We start from the raw sequence: 8,999 nt of genomic DNA, 5'->3' as shown, positions 1-8,999 counted from the left end.
ACTTTTCAAATTTCGTGGTAGGGCCCGGAATCGAACCCGGGCTTCCGGGGTGGCAGGTAATCACACTAACCACTACACCACTACACTCTTCCTAACAAACGGTATTAGATTTGCGAGGCCTAGGAAGTTTTTCATTTTCACGCCATTCGCTGCCCTTGCCCTTATCTTTCCAACAGTCTGTTCTCTTCCATTTATCCTCTTATTAGTGCTGATAGAGTGTGGTCGCCTTCTTGTACTTCCTCTTAAAACAGTAATCACCACCACCATTACCACTACCACTTGCGTCCTAATGCGTCCAAATTCGTATATCCCGTGTGCATAGGAAAGGGCTAGGATCGGGAAAGAAGCGGCCGTGGCCTTGAGGTACAGTCGCAGCATTTGCCGGGTGTGAAAATGGGAAACTTCCAAAAATCATATTCAGGGCTGCCGACAGTTAAGTTCAAATCCACTATCGCCCGAATGCAAGCTTAGACCTGTAAGTCCCTGAAGTATGGTTAATGTGACGAGGTGGCCGAGTGGTTAAGGCGTTGGACTGCTGATCCAATGTGCTCTGCACGCGTGGGTTCGAATCCCATCCTCGTCGGAAATTTTGAAGTTCTGAATGCATCAGGAAAGTGTAGTAGAGTTGTGTATTAAGAATAATTGAAACAAATTACAACGGCTGAAATTGAATCAGGCCTTGAATATAAGGATTCCGGCAAGATATAGCAGATATCTTGGATTGAGGAGGTCAAATGGACTGTATCGCGATTGACCTATCTAAGGCATTTGATAGGATAGAATGATAGATCATAGGAGACTACTGGCAAAAATGAGTGCAACTGGAAAAGGGCACCGTGACGTTAAAGTTGAGATCCAGATCCTCATGTAGTGTGGAGTCAAAATAATTGAGAAAATACTAGAAATAATAATAATAATAATAATTGTTACGGAGATTTCCGTGGTAGTTAAAGGTGAAAGAAGGTGCGGGGTGGTGAACAGGTCTCAAGCTACGAAAGTAAAATTAATTTAAAAATTTAACAAGGTTATATTTTCTTTTCAAAATTAAGAAATAACAAGTACGGCAGGTACAGAGTAGCAAGTCCACAAAATATAGTTACAATATTTACTGGATTTGGGCTTCGCGCCCCGACTTCACACTTCTAGGGCAATTAGCCCAAATTTACTCCAAAATAAGTTTTACCAGAGGGGCAGAAAACCCCATTCATGTTCAAGAGCACTTGCCCCAAATTACACAGAAAGGCCTCCTCGAGGCATACAACACTTAATTTTCAAGAAAGAGCCACACGCTCTCAAACTTTAAGCCTCTCAAAGGCCACACCAAACTCCACCTTCAAGTTGTCCTCTCAGGACATAGACACAGGGGTAACATACCCAACCTAATGAGGTCTATTAAATGAAAAGGGGTAATTACATGACCTCTAAAATAACAATTTGAGAGGAGGCGATCTGCACTCCTAATACACTTTGTTTAAAACCTACTTGGCACTAGGCCGTTAATACAAGGGCTAATCCCATACTAAAGAGGTGATTTAAGAAAAGAACAATTTGCTTTACGTTAACGAAGATTAGGTTGAGACAAATAAGTTCACCTCAAACCAAATGATTGGGAGCTCGAGAGGGTTAAGCACTCTCTATCCCGATATGCAGTTTAAAAGACGGAATAGATACAAGTTTCTTTACATTTTAAGGAAGGTTACATAATGGAAAAACTTCGGACCCGCCCCGAGAGTTAAACTGCTGAGCAAGCAAGAAAAGAAGTAATTAATCGGCCATTACCTGGATGTTGACTGCCGCCGAAGAAAGAGGCGCTTCCCGCCCCCTGCTATGTACTTTACACACGACAAGATGGAACAGAAGTGGCCCGGAGACCCTAAAATCAGCAGTTTATATACTCTCGCGGAAAGTTCGAGGCGTTTGGGGAATGAGAACACCCTCCCACAAAAACTTTATTGGCTAACCAAGAAAACCCCTACACAATATGAAGAAGAAACACATAATTGGTGGAAAATTAATTCAAGAAATTCGGGATTGGCTAAATTCAAAAGAAGGGGAAAGAAAGGGTTAATATTGCCAACTTAAACAATGACTGAAGGAAATTTAGCAAAGAACAAACTTTTGAAATTAAATTTTCTCCAAAAAAAAACAGTTCTTTCACTTCACACTAGGGTGCACCATTGTTGATCTTCAGTAGTGTCCTCTAGAAGAGAAAGTTCACACTTTTTATTACAAGCAAAACAAAAATACGTCGAAAATGACACAGTTCAAAAACTCCAAAATTTCCAGGTAGTGACATCTTCTGAGAAGGTAGAAAATTAATACCGTAGATAAAGTTCAGACTTCCTCCAGCAGAGGAGTTTCAACTGGCGCAAATTTTAAATAAGCGACATGTAGGTGTACCGCCCGGTACAATAATAATGAATTGTTTACATGAAGATAATATGCTGCATCTATACTGTACGTAAAGAGAGGCTATGAGTTTGTTTATTTGTAATGGGTAATCTCAGAAACTAATGAACCGAATTTGAAATGTCTTTCACCATTTGAAGGATAATATTTAGACTAGTGATGGGATAATCGAATACAAAATAATCGCTTATTCGATCATTCCATTATGTTTCCCATTCGATTATTTTTCAATTATCCATTCGAATGGATGTCCGACTCGTTGGCTGAATGGTCAGCGTACTGGCCTTCGGCTTAGAGGGTCCCGGATTCGATTCCCGGCCGGGTCGGGGATTTTAACCGTCATTGGTTAATTCCAGTGGCCCGGGGGCTGGATGTGTGTGGTTTTTTCGTCATCATTTCATCCTCATCACGACGCACAGGTCGCCTACGGGCTTCAAATAGAAAGACCTGCACCTGGCGAGCCGAACCCGTCCTGGGATATCCCGGCACTAAAAGCCATACATTTCATTTCATTCGAATGATTGAGGCAATCGAATAGTGAATATTTGTTCCATCCGATTAGTTTTTCGATTATTCACTCAAAACTCCATTCGAATGAATGAAGCAATCGAATAGTGAATATTTTTTATATTCGATTATTTTTTGAGAGCCACCCAAAACTCCATTCAGATCAATGAGACACTCGAATAGTGAATTTTTCCATTCGATTATTTTTTCGATTATTCATTCGGAACTGCATTCGAATGAATGAGGGAACTGAATAATGAATGATTTTAAAAAATCGAATGAAAAGTGATGTTTGACAGTTGATTTACTCACTTGGTTTCAACATTTGGAGATACGTTTGGAAAAGGGCGTATTTCTATTTTTCATAAGAGTTCATCTATTCGCTTATTTCAATCGATTATCCATCCGACACATTGAACCGAGAAGTTGATTTATGACGCATCGCAATATTCTATGCGATACAACTGAATGATATTTGAAACTCATTCGATTATTTTATTCGATTATTTATTTGATTATTTAAATAATTGGATGGAAGTTATTCGTTTATTAAAAGTATTCCATTATCCCATCACTAATCTAGAGCCCGGCCTCTAATAAGGCAGTAATAGTTTAGAATGGAAACTAATTTCTCTATTAGGAAATGTCGACTAGCCTGCTCTTCCATTATGTAGTCAGAGTAACATAAATTCTAGGGGTTCGGATAGGCCATATCCCTAATGTTTAAACAACCCTCATAACATAACCGTTGTACGGGTTAGAATATACTTGTTTCTCCCCTCAATAAGTTTGCATATCTATTTCTGCCTAAAATTCCAGGCTTTAATAATATCAATCCGGATTTCATAGACTATGTATCATCCCGAAATATCAAAGGGTTCCTGCGACAACCGTGGTTGAAGGAAAACATGGTAGCAATATTGAATCTCAACGTTTGTACGTTTGCAAGTCTGTTTCCCCCCACGTAAAATTTACTTGACTGATGAAGCTCAAATTTAGCAGCTTTATAGCTGGCACCTTTGGTTAACACACAGGCTACTTATTATCGCGCTATATTTTAAGAGCTATGAGGCGAAAGAAAATGTGAAGCAAGTCAGATGAAAACGTACGCTTGGGCCCCTTATAATTGAATACGCTGCTTACACGATTAGTCCTATTGAACAGTTGAGTGCACCAAGTGTACTTGAAATTCGATTTACCAGAAAATAGTTTATATGAATTTGCTTCGTATCTCTAACAGTTTTCGAGAAAAAAATGTTTTGCTGTATTTTGGCGTATGCTCTATCCTTGGTCTCTTTGACTTGGTTTGTTTCAGGTAAAAACTACCCGGGGGACGTTGCTCAAGTTTGGAAAACGTACAACTGGAATCCATTGGTTTACATATAGGCTAATTACCATTACAGTGTATCCCTAAAGGAGCATTGCAAGGAAATAGAATTTGATGCAAATTAAAGGAAAATGTACGTCTGGGAGCCTCAGAGGTGAATGGCCTGCCTAAACGGTTAATCCTACTAAACAATGGAGTCAGCGAGTGTATTTAAATTTGAATAATGGAAATCAAAAACCCTCTAACTCTAGTAAACCAAATTTTACAGGAGGGGCAACAAACTATTTTATGGCTCTTTCCCATTAAATCATCATGATATTTTTAAATTGCAGGACTACCCTAATATAAACAAAGTATGAATATCAAAACAACGATAGTAGGGTAGGATTTTTAAAAAAGCTATATGTGCCTCTAATTGGGTGTTATGTGATGTCCACAGTGTCTTAACAAATTGCAAGTATCAGAACACATTTGTGGCTGTCTACTTCACTGTACACACACGTTACTTGTTTATTGCTTGATATCCCACGTACATCAAAGTTGTCCACCCACACCTGCCTCAGGTAGAATTCACACAAACGTTTTTGACGAGAACAGGGATATTTCGCTGGAAGTCGAAAGTTATGGTATTAGTGCCATTCTCTTTTGTTGGCATTCGTTACTGCTCCCAACTACCGGTAGAATATTTATGGAAAAGAGAAACTCGCTAACTCCATGGAATAAATTGGTTTGTGATTTCCACGAAACAATAAACAGCTTATAGCTGACTAGTTACCTTTGGATTTGGGTGTTATATCCTATACATGGATAGCTACGCTACGCTTTTCAATATTTTTCCATCATAACGCCGAACATGAGAAAACGTGGAGTTACATGGTTTTTGATTTCCATGATTCAATTCTATTTCCTAGAAGAAAAAAAATTGTAAGTATTTCCTTCATAATTTTAACATTATTCCAGAAAAAATTGTTTTACTGCGTTTTAGTGTCACACTATCTCTTAAGCGGGCCACGTAGCGAAAGAAAATGTGAAGCAAGTGTTCTGTATACAATGTAAAATTCCCTTGCGAAGCACAGGCACGTAAGCTAGTGATTAAATAAAATCCCTTCACAGATGTCTAGTGATGTGAAGATCGAAATAATAATCATAATAATAATAATACTAATAATAATACTAATAATAATAATAATAATAGTAATAATAATAATAATAATAATAATAATAATAATAATAATACATAATAATACCTGTTTTCCAGTAATTGATTGGGTCAGGGATGTAATGAATGAAACATATATAGGGTGTTATTACAATGGGGTCGCCACTCCCAAGGTGATTTATTAATGAGTGATAAATGCTATGAAATGATAATGGAGAGTGTTGCTGGAATGAAATATGACAGGGAAAACCGGAGTACCCGGAGAAAAACCTGTCTCGCCTCCGCTTTGTCCAGCACAAATCTCACATGGAGTCACCGGGATTTGAACCACGGTATCCAGCGGTGAGAGGCCGACGCGCTGCCGTCTGAGCCACGGAGGCTCCGTAATAATAATAATAATAATAATAATAATAATAATAATAATAATAATAATAATAATAATAATAATAATAATAATAATAATTCTCAGGAAGGGAGTAAAAGGAACGCTATGACACGATTGCCAAGATTTTGCACCAAGAACTTGCTATTAAATACAGACTAATTGATGAAACACTTCCCTATTTAAGTACAGCCCTCAGACTGTACTAGAAAATGACGAGCTTAAAATGTACTGGGACCGAAAAATTATCACTGATAAGACGGCTATGCACAACAGACTGGATAAAGTGGTATTAGGGGAAGGAATAAAACGTGCCGTTCCGATCGACGTAGCTGTCCCGAACACCGGGAACCTCCATGAAAAGTATACCGCGAAAATCAACAAGTGTACACCACTAGCAGAACATATTCAAAGACTATGGCACTATCAAGTCCGGCCCCGCGGTGTAGGGAGGGAACGTGTCCGCCTGTTACCCGGCGCGGCGGCCTCGGGTTCGCTTCCCGGCTGGGTCAGGGGTTTTTAATTGTAAATGAGTAATATCACTGGCGTGGGGACTGGGTGTTTGTGTCGTCCTTAACGTTCCTTTCCTCACATTTAACACTTTACACTTCCGCCATTTACATATTACACGCAGGTTCCTCACATATGGTGCAAGTGGGGGTAAAAGATCTTCATAGGTCGACGCCCCGAACAAATACCATTTCCATTTTTTTAATGGCACTATGAAGAGGTGATAATTGTACCAACCATCCTTTCGAGTGCAGCTGCTGTACCTAAAACTCTGGGGGGAGGGGGAGGGAGAAGGAGGACTGAATGAATTGGATGTCAACACCAACATCTATAAGACCATGCAGAAGACGGTGGTCATTTTAACGACTGGAATTGTTCCGAAATTTATGGATTCAAATTCTGCGTAAAATGTAGTGTAAATTTAGGTTTATTGTAGTTTGATTTCCTGAAATCTGTACTATTGATTGAATATCATTACCACGAAAGCGTGCAAAGTAAATAAATAAATAAATAAATAAATTAATAAATAAATAAATAAATAAATAAATAAATAAATAAATAAATAATCTTTATTGGAATTTGTCCCATTGCATCCCCTTGTGGCATGTATCTACTATACATTAAAAATGCGCTTTTTAACGTAGGAAAGTGGTATAACATATATTTAAAACTGAGGGACATATCGATGATTGCCTACTGTTGTCGATATCATGATCGACTGGAGAAGGAATAATGAAGCGAGTATAGTAAAACATTCGGCCGTTGCTTGCATCACGTCCCGCGGGTTTGCCACCACAATATAGAAAGAACGACCGGCGAACGTGCCTCTATACCCGACCACTACCAAGCCGCACCAACCACACAAGCAATATACAGGAGCACATTTCAAATTGTTTCTAGCTGAACTGCACGCACCGCTTCATCGGAATTTATCAGTTCCGATCATAAGATCATGTCACGAGTTCCATCACAGCCGTGATTTCCCTCTTACTACCTGCTACAACCCTTACGATGGTGTCTGGTGGGTGATGATGATTATTGTTTAAAAGGGAAGTACATCTACTCACCAAACACTTCTTAACTCTAATTAGGAGAAAGAATAAGTGTGACCAATCAAAGAACGACGGGAAGAACCGCAGAAAAAGTGGAAAAGGACTCTCTAGTCCTCGCAAACCTAATGAAGTCAGCATAGAAATTAATAATAATAATAATAATAATAATAATAATAATAATAATAATAATAATAATAATAATAATAATTTGTTTTAAAATGCTATTTGTTCGGGCGTCGACCTAGAAAGATCTTTTGCCCCTAATAATAATAATAATAATAATAATAATAATAATAATAATAATAATAATAATAATAATAATAATAATAAAATACCCACTTCTGTGGTGTAGTGGTCGGTGTGATTATTTGCGGACCTGGGAGGCCCAGGCTCGATTCCCGGCTCTGCCACGAAATTTGAAAAGCTGTACGAGGGCTGGAACGGGGTTTCACTTAGCCTCGGGAGGTCAACTGAGAATACGGAGGTTCGTTTCAAATCTCAGCCATCCTCGAAGTGGTTTTGGGTGTTTCGCACTTCTCTTACAGGCAAATGCCGGGATGGTACGTAACTTAAGGTCACGGCCGCTTCCTTCCCTCTTCTTTGCCTATTCCCCTTCCAATCTTCCCATCCCTCCCCAACGCCCTTTCAGTAGGATACCAGGTGAGGACGCCTGAATGAGGTAGTGGTTCTCCTCCTCAGTTTCATCCCCGACCAAATACTGTATCTCACGCTTCAGAACACTAGCTTTTAGGCGGTAGAGGTGGGATCCCTCACTGATTCCTGGGGAGAAATCAACCCTGGAGGGTAAACGGATTAAATAAATAAATAAATAAATAAATAAATAAATAAATAAATAAATAAATAAATAAATAAATAAATAAATAAATAAATAAGTAAATAAATAAATAAATAAATAAATAAATAATATATCTTCATTATAAACAGTTATACCTTTCATCTTTCAGTTTGGGACCATCTGTGAATTTACTAGCCGCCTTCACAATCTTCTATTTGTAACTAGCTCTGTTGCCTCATTTAGTTCCATATCTCTTACATTTATAATCATTAGAAACTGACTCTAACCATCGTCGTCCTGGTCTTCCTCTCTTATCATTCTTGACCAAGTCCATTATCCTCCCAGGTATCCTATCCTACTCCATTTGCCTCACAAGACCTCACCATCAAATCCGGTTTGTGAGTACAGCTTCATCCATCGTGTTCGTTCCTAACTTAGCCTTTATCTCCTCATTCCGAGCACCCTCCTACCATTGTTCCCTGCTGTTTATACCAGCGATCATTTTCGCTACTTTTACTTCCAACTTGTGAATAAGATCCTGAATCCATCCATCTTCACTCCCGTAAAGCGTGGTTGGTCTGAAAACAGACTGGTGTAAAGATAGTTTCGTCCTGGAGCTGACTTCTTTTATACAGAATATTCTACTGTTGATAGCAACTGCGAGCTGGCTGCAATGGCTTTGCCGCACCTTGATTCAATCTCACTTTACGAGCATCTTGGGAGGATACACATCCTAAATACTTGAAATCATCTAACTGTTCCAGTTTTGTATTCCTAACCTGACATTTAGTCCTCTTAGATTTATACGCTATTGAAATAATAATAATAATAATAATAATAATAATAATAATAATAAT

General features: G+C 38.6%; 1 non-coding gene across 1 annotated transcript; it reads left to right on the top strand.

Moving 5' to 3' along the window:
* The first annotated feature begins 501 nt into the window (after nucleotides 1–501).
* Nucleotides 502–583, top strand: TRNAS-GCU (transfer RNA serine (anticodon GCU)). Its single transcript has one exon. It is a non-coding gene; the product is annotated as a tRNA-Ser (tRNA).
* Nucleotides 584–8,999: the final 8,416 nt, after the last annotated feature.

The sequence above is a fragment of the Anabrus simplex genome, chromosome 1 (assembly GCF_040414725.1).
Source record: "Anabrus simplex isolate iqAnaSimp1 chromosome 1, ASM4041472v1, whole genome shotgun sequence".
Classification (NCBI taxonomy): domain Eukaryota; kingdom Metazoa; phylum Arthropoda; class Insecta; order Orthoptera; family Tettigoniidae; genus Anabrus; species Anabrus simplex.
This window is presented reverse-complemented; position numbering and strand designations above follow the sequence as displayed.